We start from the raw sequence: 19,422 nt of genomic DNA, 5'->3' as shown, positions 1-19,422 counted from the left end.
ATATAACATTTTGAATACAGAAATATGATTTCAATAACTTAAATTATACGCTAAAAATTAAACTAAATCCGCCAGCAGGTGGCGGCAAGTCACTGATTTTATCTCTGAATCATTCATTCAATTGATTCGTTCGAACGACTGAATCATTCAGGAACGAAGCAAGTGACTCTCTTTATGAACTGACGGAAATCCGTCGTAGCGACGGAACTTTAATCTCTGCGTGTCACTGTGAAATCGTTCCTACAATCATCAAGTGTGTGGTCTCGCGATCTGGTCGAATCGTCTCGTGTGCGCGTTCAGAGGATTATAGGGCTATAAATCAGTTGAACTGTCTTCATGTCTGTGGTCTCCCATGGTTTTAAAATTGGTTAAGATTTGAAAATCGTCTAGTGTGCAGCCAGCTTTAGTTATAGTGCCCGCCGCTCACCTTTACCCAGGCCCGCCCAAAAATACAATTCTGCCTACGCCACTAAAAGAACCAAATTCACTGCACCTTTTCCCAAATTGTTTTATTATACTGATCTTTGAGGGGGGAGTTGTGGCCTAATGGTAAGAGAGTCAGACTTGTAACCCAAAGGTTGTGGGTTCGAGTCTCGTACCGGCAGGGATTGTAGGTGGGGAGAGTGAATGTACAGTGCTCTCTTCCACCTTCAATACCACGACTGAGGTGCCCTTGAGCAAGGCACCGAACCCCCAACTGCTCCCCGGGCGCCGCAGCATAAATGGCTGCCCACTGCTCCGGGTGTGTGTTCACGGTGTGTGTGTGTTCACTGCTGTGTGTGTGCACTTTGGATGGGTTAAATGCAGAGCACTAATTCCGAGTATGGGTCACCATACTTGGCCACATGTCACATCTTGAGGAACCGGTCTCGGGTCTTCCCATAGTTTTTCAGTTTTAATTAAGTGTTCTTCATTAGATCTGGTAGATGATCCTACACTTCAGACTACACCACAACATGTCTGTAAATACAATGACAATATCACAAATAATAATAATGCATTTTATTTATAACGCACTTTTCTTACACCCAAAGCTCTACAGCAAATATAGTACAAAATACATCCATTAGAATTAAAAAAAAACAAACAATAAAATATTAAGACAAACACTATCTTAAAAATATGTGTTTTTAACATGACATTACTTTCACGAATAAATCAATAAAATACAGTTGATTTTTACCGAGAAACCAGATTTGGCGCCGAAAGAGTCGACTCGGTTGCGTGGTGACGCAGGCGCAGCGTGGGGTTTCCCAGCCCGGAGAGCAGGGTCACCGGCCGCGCCCATCTCCGCTGTCTGATGGCCGGAGCCAGAGCCTGACGGAGCGAGCGCAGAGCAACCACTCCAGCGCCGGACAGCGAGTGTGGGACGTACAAGAAAGGCCGAATTTGGACCGAGCGTTGTGTAGACCACGTTTACCACAGGGCATCTGCGTGAAGCTCGCGCTATTTGGGCCAGAATCAGCGCGGTTGCAGCTGTCGCGGCTGCGGGTTCGGGTTCGGGGAGTGCCGCTCTCCGCTGACTGACTGACGGACTGTCCGCAGGTCGGGCAGCTGTGGATCTCTCCTCGCGGTTTACAGTAAATGATAGATACGCGACAGAACACAGGTCAGTGCTCTGATCGAATCAGTTGTAAAATGAATGCTTGTTCACACCAAAGCGAATATTCAGTTCGGTAAATATTGGAGTTCAAACAGCTGTTAATGCGTCTGATGAGCATTCGCATGTTGTCCGTGAGACTTTTATTTTAAATGTGTATTTTTACTCTTTACTCTTTGACTTTCTTCTGTGACAAGTGGATAAAACGGATAGTTGGTAAGAGAGTATGTATTGTCCCGAATATAAGACGATGTTTTTTTTCTTGGAAATACATCTGAAAAAATGCGGTCATCTTATATTCAGGGTCTAGACTTTGACATGTCAATAATACACCCACAACAATAGGTGGCGCCAAATACGCAGAAAATGAGTGTGCCATGAAATAGGTAATGTAATGCGCGTTGTAAAGATCGCGAGTAAAAACAAAAGAAAAAGAAAAGCTTACAGCTGCACGAGTCGTGACTGTCACATTAGCCTGATGGGACCAAACTCCCTTTGTGATTTTAAAACGTAAGACAGTACCCAGATTTGAAGACTACAGTAAGATTTAACTTCTACTGTTAATAAGATTTTGGTAGGCTACTATTAGACGGATAGCCTAAATGTCCGAATTCAGATGGGCTACCGGTTTTGTTTTGTTTTTGTTTTTAAAATGTATATTTTTTTAAATGTGATTGTTGGTACATTTTACCATACTTTCAAAACAACAATTAAAATAGGAAAAATATGCAATATGATAATAATTGAAGACAAAATGTGTTTTACTGAGAAAAAACAAGATTTGTTTTTTAAAAAGCCTCTTTCCAAAATGTACATCTGGAAAAAGGGGGGTCGTCTTATAATCAGGGTCATCTTGTATTCGGGCCAATACGGTAAATCTGCTCTGTTTGTGCTTTTCTGTAAGCGCCACCTACTGTCAGAAAGTGAATTTGCTTGTTCATTTAGCATGTCTGACATTTTTTAGGCATTGGTCTAAATAGACCAATCGCTTGTGAAAAACGGACAGAATTTTCATATTCACGTAAGAAAGAGCCGATGATTGAATCTGGACACAAAGCAGAATAACTGAGGAGACAAAAAAAGCATTCAACCTCAGATGCCATGTCCGTAATTTATAGCAAAAATCTGGCATTAATTAGGTCTTTAATGGATAAATTAAAAGAAGTTATTACTCTACTACCTGTGTGACATCATTAGCCAACGTGGTTGAATGACAAATTTGCAACAATATTGTTTCGTCAAACTGTCGTGACTAGCGATTTGATTTCTTGCATCATACTATGCAAGTTAAGCAGTGAGTTACGTCATTGTATGGGAAACGTACCCCAGAATGTTACATATGATCTGGATTATCAGTTATATGGTTAAAATATCTTTAGTCTTTCTCATTCGCCCATCATTCACAAAATTTGGCCCGTGACTCTTCCCTTAAGTGCTCTGTTTAACCTATTTTACAGTTTGCATCAATTTTCCCAAAAAATTAAAAATGTCAGACTTCTGCAGATTTCATTTGAGCCTGCACATCCGTCATATTTAGGGGGATTTGAGCACATGAGGCTGCTGTGAGGTGGGCATGTTGCGTGTAGTCTTATGTAACAAAACGTCAGCATCAGAATGAAATAAAAGCCCTGCACACACTCACACGACACTGACCTCATGAAAGAGAGCAAACAAAACTCAGAAGAAAATCTTTTTATTCATAATTCTTACACCATCTAAAACTCTCCCTGTGAGCATGATTCATATCGCTGGTCCACAGGAAGGGCGTGAAATATGGCGTGAAGTTCCTGCGCTGTGACACTGTGCAGGAACTGTAGAGAGGAATCCTGCTTGCTGCCTTTTAATGTGATTAAAAACGATTTACGGGTTCCCGGTTTGTGTCCGTTCTCGAACCGTTCCGTGTATTTCCACTGTAGAAAAGGTTGTTCCGGGCCGATACTGACTTTCATATTTGTCGACAAATATGCAGAAAACTACGTCAGTATATCATCATAAACGCAGCCGTTTTTGTCTTAAGTGAACGTAAACAGATGAGAAAGAAAACACACATGTACAGTGTTTTTAGATAATATAATTTAAGAGACAGCAGCCTAATAAACGCGCTGCCTGTCATTAATGTTAATCAAAGAACAAAAGAAAATCATTCACTGATCTTGACAATGAAATATACTTGAAAATATATTTAACTTTAATTGATTAATCTATATTTTATTTATGAAAATAAATCTATGCAGTGTTTTTAAACTGTTAATTACAGTTTCTGTACCTGAAATTTTGTCCAGTTGTATTTATTTATGATATTGCTAATTGATTTGTTTGTTCCTATCTTATTACTGACTGTTTACTTGTCTTTAACACTTTAATACTTTAAATTTATATGAATCTAGTTGTTTTTGCTGTGGTATTTTTTTTAAAGCATGGGGACAATTCCTCTTGCAGTGTTCTGTAGGCTGCTGATTTTTGCTCGTGTTATTCAGCTGCAACAGAATGCTTTGTAAAAAGACAGAATAAATGTTTGACATCTAAATATTTGACTTAATTTTTTTTGTATTGGATTTTTTTCTTATTGGAATCGAAAAGCAGATTCGGAATCGATAAAATTCAAACGATACCCAACCCTATATGCGACATGATTTGACGACACGGAACGAGCAGTGTATCCAAAACAAAATGAGCAGAGGGTAAACATGGAGAAACGAGGTAAAGTGCCTTTTCATGGGTTCGAAGGTGGTGAAAATAAAATCATAAGTACACGCAGCAATGAGCGCGCTTAGTCCAGCAGACGGCATTAGGTGTGTTCAACTTAAAGCGGCGCTGAGCAGACCGATCAGTGAATGGGTGCATTGATGTCAAACACCGATCGGTCTGTGCAGCACTGCTTTAAATCGAACTCGGCTTTTGTTTGGGGTGTTTGTGAGTTCCGTCGCGGAATATACGTCATTCAATCCGACCAATCAGGTTGTGAACATATCACTATGCCTTTAGGTTCGCTGTCTAAAATGCCAGTGTGAACGCTCACCGGACCAGGACCAAATGAATCAAGAGAACCGAACTACAAGTGTGAACGCACCCTTAAAGGTCTTTACAGCAACCAATCAAAATAAAAGTTTGGTTTAACCTGAAGAAATTGTGACAAATCTATTATATAATGCAAAGATAGAACTACTATTACTAATAATAAAATTATTATTAAAACTGGAATAATCACACAATTTTTCTTCCATGTTTTAATTTGAACCGTAGACCTCTGTTGTGCATCACGTTGTTTGCCAAAAATGGAAGGGTTCAAATTGGCATCGTTACAAAACACGTGAAGACGGTGAATATTTGTTGCTTTTGTTGTAATGCGTTTTTTTCCTGATCTCATTTTATCCCACTTCATGTTTTCAGCCGCAGATCTGAATAGGATTAAATTGTTCCCATCTGTAGATGGAGGCTTTTGGGATTATGTGGTTGGTCAGTGATAGTGCTGATTTGACTCGTGTCTGTTTTATCCAGCTCTCTCCACAGTTGACATGCCCTTTCAACATATTTGATCTATGATAATCCTTAAGCAAAGTTCATGCCACTGCATGCTGTTGTATACTGTAACTGTGGCCCTCATGGCATATGTTTGTTTGATGTGTCAGTATTTGTAGTTGCGTTACATAATCTGTATGAATGACAAGGTCGTAGCGCATCGGCTCATTGTTTGCCTTCTGATGGGAGCAAAATCAAAGCAGCCAGCTCACGTTCATCTAAAGCAGGGGTAACCAGCGCTGCTCCTGCTGAGGTGAGCTCCAAAACCTATCAAACACAACCTAAGCCACCTGATTACGGAGCTTTTTAGTCTGTTGACTTCCTTTCATACGCATGCAAATACAGGAGACCAGAAACACAAGCTCATGTGAAGTTGTTTTTGAAGTAGATTGTATATTTTTACGTTTGTTATATGTAGAGATGAAATGTATGAACATTAAATATCATGATTATAGTGACCAAAATTATATTATTAAAGTGTGCTGGAAGTGTTCTGAAAGTAACGATACACACACTGAAATCATTTCACCAAGTTTCATATTGGGGGAAATATGTAAATAAATAAAATAAAATAATATTAGCTGCACTATGCACTTTTTGTTTGCATAAACATAAAAATAATTGCATTAAACAAACAAAATTTAATATATTGGTTGGATGACTTTCAACGTGCAAATAAAGTTTTGGAAAATAAAATAAACCTCACATTTTTGCGGTTACTGAAACCACGCCTTCTTTCTTTGCGTGCACATTTGGGCGCTAATATTTCCACATAGTGAGGTAGATATGTGGGGGCGTGTTAGAATGAGCCGTTTTAGGGGGGCGTGGCAGAGTCTTAACTTTTATAAAGAATATCACTTTGGTTTTGAGACTTTAGTCTTTGCAACTTCAGGGATCTTATCTATGCACAATCAGCTTGTAACACTCCAAAGAGAAAGGAAAACTTGAAATCACATCATATGACCCCTTTAAATCATTTTTAAGAAAGAAGATGAGTCAAAATTATAGGCATTTTATCTGCTCCGTAAACAATTCTACATAGGCTACCTTATCGGAAGTACATTTTGTTGCTGTTTTGTATTTTTGCTTGAAGTATCACATGATTTAAGGTTGCTCCAATACCTGCATTTTGGCTTTGGCAATGTGCCAAGCTCTGCTACCTCAGATAGGGCCCTATGAAATAATTTTTATTTTCCCCCAAATACATTTTTTTTCAGTTTTTATTTTTTCTAGGTTTTCCCATTTTTAATTTTCTGGTTTCTGATTTAATGGGTAAATAAAATTTCAGTAATCAAAAAGCATGTCTACCAACGGTACCGTTTTAAAAGGTACACTTTTACAATAAACTTAAACTCAAATATTATGCGAGTTAAACAGTGAGAGACTCTCAAAAATCCAATGTAACTTTGTACAATGCCGTTTAAATGTAGATTAATGATACATACGTATGTTTTGAGTGTATGTTTTTGACTAGAAGAAAATTAAATACATTTTTAGATTAGCTGCTCGACATGTAGCCTAATGTACTTTTAGCAAAAATGTTTTCTAAAATAATTATGTGTGTGTGTGTGTTATCATGCACACCTGATGATCTCGTATAATTCTGGATGAGCACAGGACAGATGCTACTGACTCCTGAAGTGGCACATGACTTGTTGTTTACAGACTGGTGCCGTTAAAGGGTTATTCGTCTGCATCAGACCTGCGACGTAGCCTCTACTTGATTAGTCTTTATGATATAAAATTAAAATCTCTGAATTAAGGGCTGCACGATAAATCGAAATGGAATCGAAATCACGATTCGACAGAAGCTGTGATCGTTATGTGTATCTTTCAGTGAAGCACGGTTCTGTGATCAGCAGTAAATCTCCATCCAAAGACCAGAGGACGCTCTCGCACGGAAAGTCCAAATACGCCTCGCAGAAGAAACCCAGAAAATGCCTATCGCTGCACCTCATTTTGATTTCTAAACGGTAAACAGTAAACGGTACGTGCTCATGTTTATTGAACGAAGCCTTTTGGAAAATCCTTCAGTTTTGATATTGTGGCAAGCACCACAAATAAATAAATGCATGGGAAACTCATCACACAGCACAACCACCTGAGCCCAACTTCAGTCTACTCATCACCTTAACTTTAACTGTGTTTGTAGCCGGCACCATAGCCAGACTGATAAACAAACACAGAGAGGAAGTTAACTTTGGGCCAGGCGCGTGCGCCCATTGAAACCGTCTATATAAAGCTTGAAGCATCGGTATCGGCCGATCACCATGACAAGAAATCGGTACTCAGTATCGGCTGCAAAAATCCTGATCGGAGCATCCCTAGTTCACCCATAAATCATTAATTACTCACCCTCATGTCGTTCCAAACCTTCGTTCATCTTCGGAACACAAATTAAAGATGTTTTTGATGGAATCTGAGAGCTGTCTGACCCTGCATAGACAGCAACACAACTGAAATGTTCCCAAGTCCAGAGACGTAGCAAGGAGATCTGTAAAATAATCCATGTGACATCAGTGGTTCATCCGCAATTAGGGCTGAACGATTAATTGCATTTGCGATAATATCGCGATGTGAAAATGTTAGATTTTTCTTAGTTTTGTGACACGCGAGAGTAAAGAGGTGTGTTCGACTTGAAGATCGATCGGTGTATGACATCAAAGTACGGCGAGCGAGAGAAAGCATAAGGAGACGTCCGCGCTCTTATAGCTCTCGCAGTACTTTGATGACACACACCCATCGGTCTAAGCAGCGCTGCTTCAAGTACAGCAAGAAACCCACAAAAAATAAATACATAACAGAGAGAGAATAATAATAAGTTATTCTCTCTATGCTATTTTTCAATGTTTCAAGTGATGCAGGTGTTTTTTTCCCCTTTAAATAAAAAAAAACATTAATTTTTTCATAATGTTTAGTGAAATAATTTGGTAGTCTGAGAAGCACTGGTCTAAAGTTACATCACCTAATTTCATCGTAACATATAGGCCTGGCCTACAGAAAAGAACATTTATGTTTAATCTATCTAATAGTGTGTTGGTCATACTATACAATGATTTATAGCTTGTCTTTGTTGAATAATACAGAACATAAAGAGCTTTAAAAAAATAATTGCATATTAAATCGCAATTAGATTATTTTCCAAAATCGTTCAGCCCTACAATTATACGAAGCTACGAGAATACTTTTTGTGCACAAAATAAAAAAAATAACGACTTTATTCAGCTCTCAGATTCCATCAAAAATATCTTAATTTGTGTTTAGAAGATGAACGAAGGTCTTACGGGTGTGGAACGACATGAGGGTGAGTAATTAATGACAGAATTTTCATTTTTGGGTGAACTAACCCTTTAAGGAATGCAAAAATAATTTTGAACCCAACCATGAATAAGGGCAAAGTGTTTCGTGCTCTGCCACTGCTGAATCTGTCAAGGCAAAAGAAATCACATTTCATGTGAATGTGAGTTTGCTGTCTGAATTGAATGTGATGAGAAACAAACAGCATAGTGTAAAATACTGGCATGAAAGCGCACATTTCTGTAGTGCTGTCCTTGCATTCAAACATCCAGTGTGAGCAGTTGTCTGATTCACGAACAAACGAGTTAGTTCTTTTAAGGAGTTGTTCTAAGAGAGTTCAGTCTGAACTTGCTGAATCAGAGTGCTTCCTGAACCAACATCCAACTCACTTAATGAACTGGAAGTTGTCTTTACCGTCAGAGCAGCGATGGCACAATCTCTCGTGACTCCTGTTTAAGGTGAGTTGCAGTGCTCATGCAGTCCAGCGTTGGCCCGTGCCATCATGCTCATTTCCTCGCAGGTCGTTTGAATACAGGTCTGTTATTTGACGTTCATGTGCTGTTTTGAATAAGCAAAGTGGACCACAGAAGGACAGTACCGCTGTACAAGTCGCCGGTGCTACGCTAATATGCTTTGCATGTGAAAATGCATCATTTGCATTTGGAATAAAGCTTTGCTTTCTGTTGACATTGCTAGTGTTAAACTGAACGGTAGGAGAAATGTGCCTGAACCTGATGCAAAGCTGAGCAGCTGTCATGATTTGCTTTGTCTCATGTGATTGTGTTCACTATAGAGAGCATCAGTGAACACCCAGTTCTTCTGACACTTTGGTTCTTGACATTTTAGAGGTCGACTGATTGATCGGCTGATTTTTGGCATTTTTGAATTAATCTGCATCGGCCGATTGTGCTGCAAATTAGGCCGATTTATAGGCAGGCATAGCAGGCCGATTTTCATAGCAGCTCACACTCTGCAGCCGCTTCTTGTTCACACACAGCTTCAGCTAATGATGGCAGGGCAAAACAGACCGTTTCGAAAGCGTAATTACGTTTTACCCTACTAGAATTGATGCCGGAAAGTTATCATATTCATAAGTGCAAGTCATTTGCATGTGAAAGTAGAAACATGCAATTCAGACGAAACTTCTGGGCTGATTATAATGTGCACGTTAACTTTCCTCATGAATTGTGTGTGTAGGTCCGACAATAGCATCCACGATGTCATCGCTCGTGGCCGGTGCACTCTTATGCAGTTATGAGCAGCAGGCGGTGTAATATGTGTGAACTTTTATTTTTGCTATCTCTTGGCCAATTGACTTATAGCAGTGTCCAGTGTTTCCCATACATTGAGTTATTACTTCGTTGCATAGGTGGAGTTTAGGGGGGGCTGGGTTACACATTGCATGACTTTACAATAGGAAGAATCGCCCACAGCTCTGTCTGGTCCACAAATTACATTTCACAACAAAACACACGTGAGAAGTGATAAGGAAATAACGTGAGAACCCGCTTGCGAGTTCTCGAGCAAGACTGGAATTATTCAAAAATATATATATAGCCCGCAAATTGTCTTGTGAGCTGATTTCCAGCTACAAGGAGAAAAAAGAAAAAACAATTATGCAGGAGGCAGATGCAGGGAACAGGGATTGGGTGTTCTGCAAAGAGAGTTGGAGGTAAATAATTTTGCAGTAACTGTTATGATGATGATGTGGCTGGTCAAGCAAATGTTTCTGCTTGTTTCTGTATGATATAATTGTTCATATATCTATTAAAATACTGATATTCTGGTCTATAACTCCTCCCCGAACTTCCCTCTGCCCTGTATCTTGTTCTCTCATTGGCTGTAGGTCATCGCCGATGTGTTTTTTTTTGTCAGAAATCATTGCACACAGCGTGATTGTGAATCGCCGACAGCTCCAGATATTTAGCATGCCAAATATTTTGTGGGCGACGTGTCGGCGATTCTCTCAGATCGCGTCTTTGATAATTCACACTGCGTGATTGTCACTTGCGTGAACGAGCACCGATTTGCCTCCAATTTCAGTAATTTGTCGCCGATTTCGCAAAACCTGTCGGCGAGTGAAAAATCGGGCTAAAATCGTGCAGTGTGAACTCGGCATAACGTTACTGCAAAGATGTGTTGGATTTGTATTGTCAGAGCTTCTCGACTTGCGTTCACATGAATGCAGTGTAATTTTACTAGAGATCACGTGCGGTGATGATGCTTCTTACATCCGTTTCGGAGCACCAGAGGGCAAATATTTCAATCGACAGCTCAGGCATTTGAGTGGCTCCGAGGTCTGCGTTCAGATTCGGCCCGGTACATACCAGTCAAAAAAGTACCGGTGCCAATAGGGTTTCAGTACCAAACCCTGAAGTGCAGTGGAACGGCCGTGTGTTTCTGGAGCGTCTTCATGGCAGTATCAGGAAGAAATGTCTGTTACGGACTGGAGCATCCAGAGAAACCGGTTTGGTCAAAAGCAGGTGGCACGATTGTTTGCTGGAAGGATCTGAGTCCAGACAGCTGATGTTAAACACGTTGTATTCTCGTTTGCAGTAGTCCAGTGGTAAACTGCGACGACGGACAACAGAAACAGTATGAAAAATTAGCTCTGTCCCAAAGCTACTGAGCTGCCTATTGAGTGAATTACATTTATAATGGACATACTTGACAATAGCCAACAATACATTGTATGGGTCAAAATGATTGATTTTTCTTTTATGCCAAAAATCATTAGGATATTAAGTAAAGATCATGTTCCATGAAGATATTTTGTACATTTCCTACCGTAAATATATTCAAACAAAATTTTTGATTAGTAATATGCATTGCTAAGAACGTCATTTGGACAAATTTAAAGGCTCAATATTTAGATTTTTTTGCACCCTCAGATTCCAGATTTTCAAATAGTTGTATCTCGGTCAAATATTGTCCTATCCTAACAAACCATACATCAATGGAAAGCTTGTTTATTCAGCTTTCAGATGATGCATACATCTCAATTTTAAAAATTGACACTTGACAAATTTGGTCGCAATTGAATTCATATAAAATATAAGTTTTTAAAATATATAATATGAAATCTTAACTATATCAAGCACTATGAAATTTATTATTTTTTTCTTTCACAAATTTGATTTTCATTTTTTTCTGGATTCTGTATTTTGATAAATTATCATTAAAAATGTGATAGTCACATTAATTAATGAAGTGCAAGAAATTTAATCAGTTCTTTAAAATATACTACTCTAAAACATTGCATTTTTATTTTTTAATAAATAAGGTGCTGCACAACAGAGGTGCACAATAAATTAAAACGTGGATAAAAAATGTTGTTGATGGTATGATATTCTTAAGTTTTTATCCGTACAGTCTTTTCAGTAGATTTAGTTGGCATAATTCCTTACAGTTCTTATAAAGTATTATATCTTATAATAGGGTTGGGCACGAGCATTCACGTACTTGAGTACTCGAACGTGAGAGTGACGATCGATCATGAAAACGATGATCATTTGGTCTGATTGGTTAGCGATGGGACAGCATGCTATCCAGACCAGAGGAACCAAAGTGAAAGTATGGCTTTGAAAGCACTCCGTGATGACTGGAATCACTTGATAATGGAATAACTGTTAAGTGCAAGAATAATTGTTATGAGAACAATGTTTTAATGGAATGTACATTCTTTGTGTATAGCGCATCCACACCAGTAGCACAGTTAAGTTCATGTGCATTTATGTTCTTTTGTGCAGATGTAATATGTAGTTTTAGGTTTATGTTGTATGATTAATATTATTTAGGAATGTGAGCAATGAGCAATGTCATATTCCTTTTAAATATTTCATTTTCAAAAACATTAATGATGTTGCTAATAATCTAGCTGTGTTATTTTTCTCTTTTTATTTTTTTTCAACAATATGTTCATGGCTTCAAAAACGCCAAGGGACAAATCACTCGATAACACAATATAGTTGTGCGATATAGTTCAAGATGTGCAACACAATGCTGTCATATTGTGTGTACATAGAATTATAATGAGTAGAGACACTAACAAAAAAAAATCGGAATCGGCCAAGAAAATTGCAATCGGTGCATCTCTAATAATGAGCACACTTTTGTAATAAAATGTTGAGAATGTTTTGTGCTTTTGCACAGTTCTGTTTCAGTGTGATCTACAGCAAGAGCAATGAGAGTTACACATGCTAACTAGCGTGTAACTTAGTTCACTTGTGCATTTGTGTCTTTTTAAGTAGATAGATATACGTTGTAATATTAGCCTACATTTAGGCTATGTTGGATGAGGTAATTAACAAAACAAAAAATTAGTAAAGCGCTTCAGTTAACAGGTGTTCATTCACTCTTTAGCTTTAGCTCACACTGTTGAAAAGGCAATGCCCAACATTATTGACTTTGGATTATTTCAAGCTATCATGTTTCTTTTTCAAAAATATGTAATAACTAGCAGTGTTATTTTTCCCACCATATTGTCATTAACAGTATGTTTTGTTAAAGTAGTTCCATTGTCATTTCACCGCAGTGCACATAGCCCTGGCCTCGCAGTTAATCGATCAAGGAAAGGAAGAAATTACAAAAATGCTCATCTGTTTCATACATGTGATTTTATGCTTTGTAATGTTTCATAAAATATAAAGGTAATCAACTCTTGGAAGCATCAGTAATGCTGAGCATTGTAAAATAATGTTTGAAACCCTTCATTTTCCAATGGAAACGTTTATGAATTTATAGTTGCCAAAATCTTAAGCTTTTCGTATCTAGCTTTTATTGAAAAAGAAAACATCAATGATTTGTCTCATAAAGAAAACTTTAATTGAAAAATATTATGCATGTGTATTCTAAAATAAGTTTGTTGCTAAAGATAAATCATTTAGCAGTTTTCTTGTTTTCTTGTGAAATCAGTGAAAATATTTGTGTAGTATAGAGATCTGAACAGTATTAACTCAACTGTAAAAAGTAAAACCAAAAACCTGTTAAAACCAGCAGCAAAAAGCTGAGTTATGTTAAGGAAAATCTTACTAAATTCACACTGCGAGCCTTAGTGCTCAATTTCAATTTTTGCTCAGATCCAATTTTATTATTATTGTTTTGTATAGCTCTTCACATTGTAGTTTTAACTGTGGCCAATATCAGATTTCCAGTGTGAAAAGATCATGGTTATGAACTGACCCGCATGTTAAAAAGAACAATACGAACTGGATTGCCATATTTTCACAACAAAATCTGCCCAATTGCTTCTCAAAACTGGTCTAAAACTAGCCCTTATCGTTAGTGGGGCCACTTTAAAACAACCCGTGTCACCAAAGAAAAAGCAGTCCAATTTTGCGGGAAAACTGTGGACTTGGCAACACTTGCGCTGTCATATGGAAGTAAACACGGAGGCCATAAAGTAAGCGATTATGCGTTTGTTTATAGTGTAATCTGCTGCAGAAGCCAGTGAAATTATGCGCAGACAATATGAAACATAAAGACAAGGATGTGACAGAAGAGAGCAGTTTTTTGAAACTTTTATGATACGAGCCCTCATGGTTTGCTTGTATATAGAGAGTTAGTGTCTCTGTAATACTTATGAGAATCTTAGAAGTGACTCCCATGAGCACAGAATCATGACAAATGTTGGTCTAGAGCAGGGATCCTCAAATCTGGCCCACGAGATCCACTTTCCTGCAGAGTTTAGCTCTAACCCTAATCAAACACACCTGAGCATGCTAATCAGACGCTGTGTCTCATTTAGAAGGCTGCACCCTCCGGAGGTCGCATCCTCTGTAGGATGCATATACGAAGTGTCCTCAACCTAGAATTAAACGAGACGGCCTTCGTAGGACAGGCGGAAAAGGAAACCGGAAGTATCGCGTTGCTATGCCAACACATTTAGAGCATCGTTGCGCTCTCACACTACTTAAATGAAGGAAAATTATTTCTAAATTTGGAAAGTAATTTGGAAAAAAAAAATGCTTTTACTTGTTATATTTTGTTCAATGTTTGAGGAGCTGCAGCGTACGTACAGCAGGCATCTATTAGAGAAAAAAAGGAGGATATTAAAAACAAAGTTTATCTGTTTTTACCGAGGCGAATTAAGGTAAATTGTAAACACCACATCTGCGCTTGTGTGTACGTTACATCTGCTGGCGCCGGCATTTTTCAAATTAACAACGGTTGTTCACGGCGACGCAAAGAATTGTGGGTTATCTGTAGCAGCGAAGGATACACCTCATGCATCCTCCGAATTCCTGTGAAAGAAGGTCGCATTCGAAGGTCGTATTCGGAGTGTCCTACTTGCTTTTCTGAAATGAGACAGCCTTCGAATGCGACCTCCGGAGGACGCAGCCTTCTAAATGAGACGCAGCTAATGTCTTCAGGATCATTAGAAAATCACAGGTAGGTGGGTTTGATCAGGGTTGGAGCTAAACTCTGCAGCGCATTGGACCTCCAGGGCAAGATTTGAGGAACCCTGGTCTAGAGTGACATGAAAGTCACATGATCTGTTCAGACTGCGGTCGCATTGCAAAACATCTGACCTGTATCGGATTTAGTGCCACATATGGAAGTGGCACAAATCGTAATTGAAAAGATCAGATTCCATGTAGGCATGGGCCAGTATGAGATTCTGATGGTATGATGACCTTAGATAAAAATATCACTGTTTCACGGTATTGCGATTACAGCTCTAAAATGTTATTTTTAAATGTCTGGGTAAAAAACAACAACTTTTTTTCCCCCCACTGAACACAGTACATTTTATTTTTAAGAAACATAGAACGTTTTGGAAAAATAAACATGTCAGGCTAAATAATTAAAATAAATAATTTAATTCTTCTTAATTTAATTAAGTGCAGTCACTTAAGTGAGCCTAAACCTGCAGCTCAACAATAATCAGAACATAAATAAATTATTTTCTGTAAAAAAAAAAAAAAATCCTTCTAAATGGAAAAAAATGCAGTCACTGCAGCCTAAACCTGCAGTAATCAAAAGCATAAATCAAAACATAATTTCTGTAAAATAAATCAATAAATGCAGTCATTAAACCTGCAGCTCAACGAGGTTTTTGGAGACATGCTCACTTTGTACACATTCCACTTTCAGTCCAAGTTATGATGCAGGAATGTTCACCTTTCCTGGATTAAGTTTGGAGCGGTGAGGTATGAGGATGTGTGCACATACACATAAGGAAAGAGAGCGCGAATGTGTGTCACACATACACATGGTCTTTCTCCGTACAACACTCAAACAGTGGCAAAGACACCTGAGAGCCAGCAGTTTGTTTGTTTTTTTAAATGTCGTGATTTTGAACAGATGTAAACAATGGCAGGAAGCTTAAAAGTATAGACGTGATACCAGCTAAATTTAATTATTGTACTAAATCGCAGAAACGCAGTACTTTAGTCTGCTATTCCTCGCTCTGTGAAGTAACGTGAGGGAGGAAACTAGTTGACGTTAGCTAGTTAATTAGCCATTGTTATCTGCCTCAGTAGCAAGCCAAATAGTATTTATTTCAACACTGAAACAAATGGCGGGTGGGTCTCTTGTCTTGATCGGGGGTCAAAGCGGGAGAAATGAAGACACGACAGATATATAGTTTATGTACGACCTGGAAGTATTTATTTAGCGATCGGCACTAAAACGTCATCTGTACGGAACATCGTTGTGTACGGAACATGGTTAGTCTACGTTACCCGAAAAATTCCCATATGGCAGATTTCGTCTTTTGACGGGGGAAAAAGTTCCAGGGATTCACCCCCTTCGAAAGGGGTCATGTGACTCGTTACGCTCTTCGCTGCACACAACTGAGGGAGTCCTGCACTTTCCATCTTTGATGAGACGTAAAAAAAACTGCGGAACATTTTTGTCGTTTTGAAACCGTGACTTTTTCAAACCGCTGTATACCTTTAAACCGGTTATCGTCCCATGCCTGATTCCATGTGGTTTGTGCTGTTCACACTGTCATGAGTAAAACAGATTTCAGAGTCACATGTGAGCAAAAAAAAAATCTGATTTGGGCCACATTTGCCTGCAGTGTGAACGAAGCCTCTGTGACGACTCTGTAGTGCAGTTTTCATCATGGCATTTTTTAATGTGTTGTCTTATGTTATTGTGGTCACTGTGATGGCTTAAAATAAAAACCAGACTTGTGTTAGTGGTCTTTAATGGCCTGTTAATGGACTTGCTGGCAGGACGATTCTTCCCATGTCATTCTGCTCAACCACAAGTGAATTCACCAGCATCTCTTTCAGTACGTCATGTGACCTGCATACTTATACAAGGGCACTTCCCTTCAAATCCAGCTCAAACATGCATCACAAATGTCCAAGCACTTTATAAAGCTGACCCTCTACATGGTCCTCTGCTCAAAACAAAACAAGAAAGGGACAAGTGTGTAGTAACACAAACATCTGAGATACTCATCACTCAAGTCTAGTAGCCCCAGTGAAAAACTAAACACACATCAACTTTTGTGTCAGTTTTTAGTGTGCCCTCAGTATTGGCTATAAATAAGTATTTTAGTGGATTGCAAGGGGGGCCTTTCATTGCACTGTTTTGTACAAACTCTGTTGAACTCCAGGCTGTCAGTGTGACTCTGCTCTGTGATCATGTCTGTGTGTTGGTGCAGATCTCATCGCTGCACGTTCTCTACAACAGCTGCTTATAAATAGATGTGCTGTTGACAGCCCAGGAAAACTGTCTACTGAGCATCTGTGATGTTCGTCTTCTCTTCTAAATAAACCCTCATTCACAGCCATGGGATGTGTCTGCTATTAGGTTGGTGTTGTATACTTTTATAAAGAAGCGCTCAATGTGTATAAAGTAGGGGTGTGCACAAATAGTCGAATATTCGATCTGTAATCATTATTCGCAAATTAAAAACACTATTTGAATTTTACTACATGTTGCTTTGCTGGCCGCAAATGCAGGGAATCCATGATAAATCCTGAGCACGCAAACTAAAAGTCAGTTATAACTAAATGCACTGGGTGGTGCTGTGGAGCGTGTTAAGTTGATTGTATTTGATCACAGAATGTCGTTGTCTGCCTCGCGATGTCTGGAATTACTTTTTGGAATTACTAGATATAGATATAGATGTATGTTTGCACACGATTTCAACTAAAAGAAAAACTTGAGATATAACGTAACGTTGTTGTAGGACATTGTTGTGTATAATGCCTAATCATAAGCTTGTTCAGAAATTGTGAAATCATTTAAATAAACAAATATTCGAATATTCGTTTTTTTTTATGAGCCTAAATATTCAAATACAATATTTTAGAAAAATTACCATTCCTACGCTTTTGTGGACAGTAGTGGTCGTATTTGGCATTTTTCAAATATTGGCATCGGTCGATAAGTTTTTCTGCCTGGCCGACTTTTCTTTTGACGGCGCTGAGAACGGCAGCACCAGAGCACACAGTGCTCACATTCTCCCTCTTCATTGTTTGTTGTCGTCGTCTAAAAGTTCTGCCTAAAGGGGCGGTCACACTGCACTTTTCGTTCCATTGACTTCCATTCATACGCATGCGAATGCGTCAGACTGGAAACGCAAGCTCATGCGAAAAATTTTGCATTTCGCTGCGTTCCAAAGTTCAAGTTTGGTGAACTCTGACCTGCGAATTCGCATCACGTGAAGACGTGTGACCAGTAGAAGATCGATACGTCACTGCGTGACCTCTCTGTACAGAAATTCAAAAATGGAGGAAGCGCTAATTTTAGCCGTAGTGCAGCGTCCTATTTTATATAATACAGCTTTAAAAGATTATAAAAATCAAATAAAAACCGAAGCTGCATGGTTCGCGGTGTCAATGGAAACAGGAACAGACGATATATAGAGAGGGAGAGTACAATAAAATTACCATACACAAGTGTATTATTAAATTACTTAATGTTGTTCGTTATTTTATATTTATATTTTCATTTTAAAATTAATTTTGCACACCTCAAGAACTTATAAATAATATAAAATTAATAAATATAAACCTATTTAAAGGGAAAAACCTACAGCACTTAAAAATGTTATATATATATATATATATATCTGTGTATGTATGTACAGACAAACCAAAATGTATTCAGACACCTTGAACATTTCATTCATTAATACAGTTTATTTACTATCGTTTAAAAAATGGAAATAAAATATGACAGAGCCGAAAGTACTCCTTGTGGCGATCCTCATCCAGCCGAAGCTCCTGAATTAAATAATGGAACTGTCCCCGCTCATTCTCAGTCCGTAGAATAGGGTGAACCCACAGCCTTCTCCTTTCCAGACACTTTCAACGCCATCACAAAAGACACAGTACAAGCACATCGGAATCCATGTTGTGATTTTTACAATTTTTATTGAATGAATCCATGTTGTGATATAACTGAGGGGAAACCTTGGCGCGTGATGTCATATCCTGCTCCCGCCCATATTCGCAGCGGCGTCCGAAAAAATTTTGCACGTTCAAAGTCTAGTGTGACCGCCCCTTAAATGAAAGACAGGATGGTTTATTGAGACAGGATGTGGAGGAGTGGAACGGGTTAGGTTAAGGCAGGTGAGTGTCAACATAGTGAATGATTCCAGGGTTCTTATCTGAGTTCTGAGAGTAAGTGTCTGATGCCGGTTTCGTGGGAGATCGTGGAACAGCTTCCAAGGAGTCGTTGGAGGATCGTGGGAGAACCAGAAGGTAAGTCTTTCTAGGAGAATATTGTATAGAGAGTCCAGAACAGTCCATAGGAGTGAACGGTAGACTGGACAGTGAGTGACTGTGATGTGTGTGTATTTGTAATGTGGCTTGATTGGTGACAGCAGGTGCGGGTGATCAGAACTCAGGTGACTTGTGATTGGGTGATTATCCTGGCTGGTGACTGCATTGACTGTGATGAATCCCTGACATTACCCCCCCTCCAGGGGCGGCTCCTGACGCCCTCATGCGGCGACGGGGGTGGCCATGGCTTCTGGGTGCAGGGCGACCAGGATGGGTGCGATGGAAGTCCTCCAGTAGCAAAGGGTCCAGAATGTC

The 19,422-nt window shown here is 39.0% G+C and overlaps 1 protein-coding gene across 1 annotated transcript in view; it reads left to right on the top strand.

The window, feature by feature from the left end:
* The first annotated feature begins 1,302 nt into the window (after positions 1-1,302).
* The window catches only part of LOC107549569 (guanine nucleotide-binding protein G(I)/G(S)/G(T) subunit beta-1-like), a 59,380-nt gene continuing 41,260 nt past the window's right edge, over positions 1,303-19,422 (top strand). Inside the window, exon 1 of the mRNA XM_016230706.1 lies at positions 1,303-1,609. The gene's annotated coding sequence lies outside the window, so the exon portion shown is untranslated. The remainder of the gene's footprint in view (positions 1,610-19,422) is intronic.

The sequence above is a fragment of the Sinocyclocheilus grahami genome, unplaced genomic scaffold, assembly GCF_001515645.1.
Source record: "Sinocyclocheilus grahami isolate Dianchi unplaced genomic scaffold, SAMN03320097.WGS_v1.1 scaffold375.1, whole genome shotgun sequence".
NCBI classification, from domain to species: domain Eukaryota; kingdom Metazoa; phylum Chordata; class Actinopteri; order Cypriniformes; family Cyprinidae; genus Sinocyclocheilus; species Sinocyclocheilus grahami.
The sequence above is the reverse complement of the archived record's forward strand: the minus strand, read 5'-3'. Positions and strand labels throughout refer to the sequence as shown.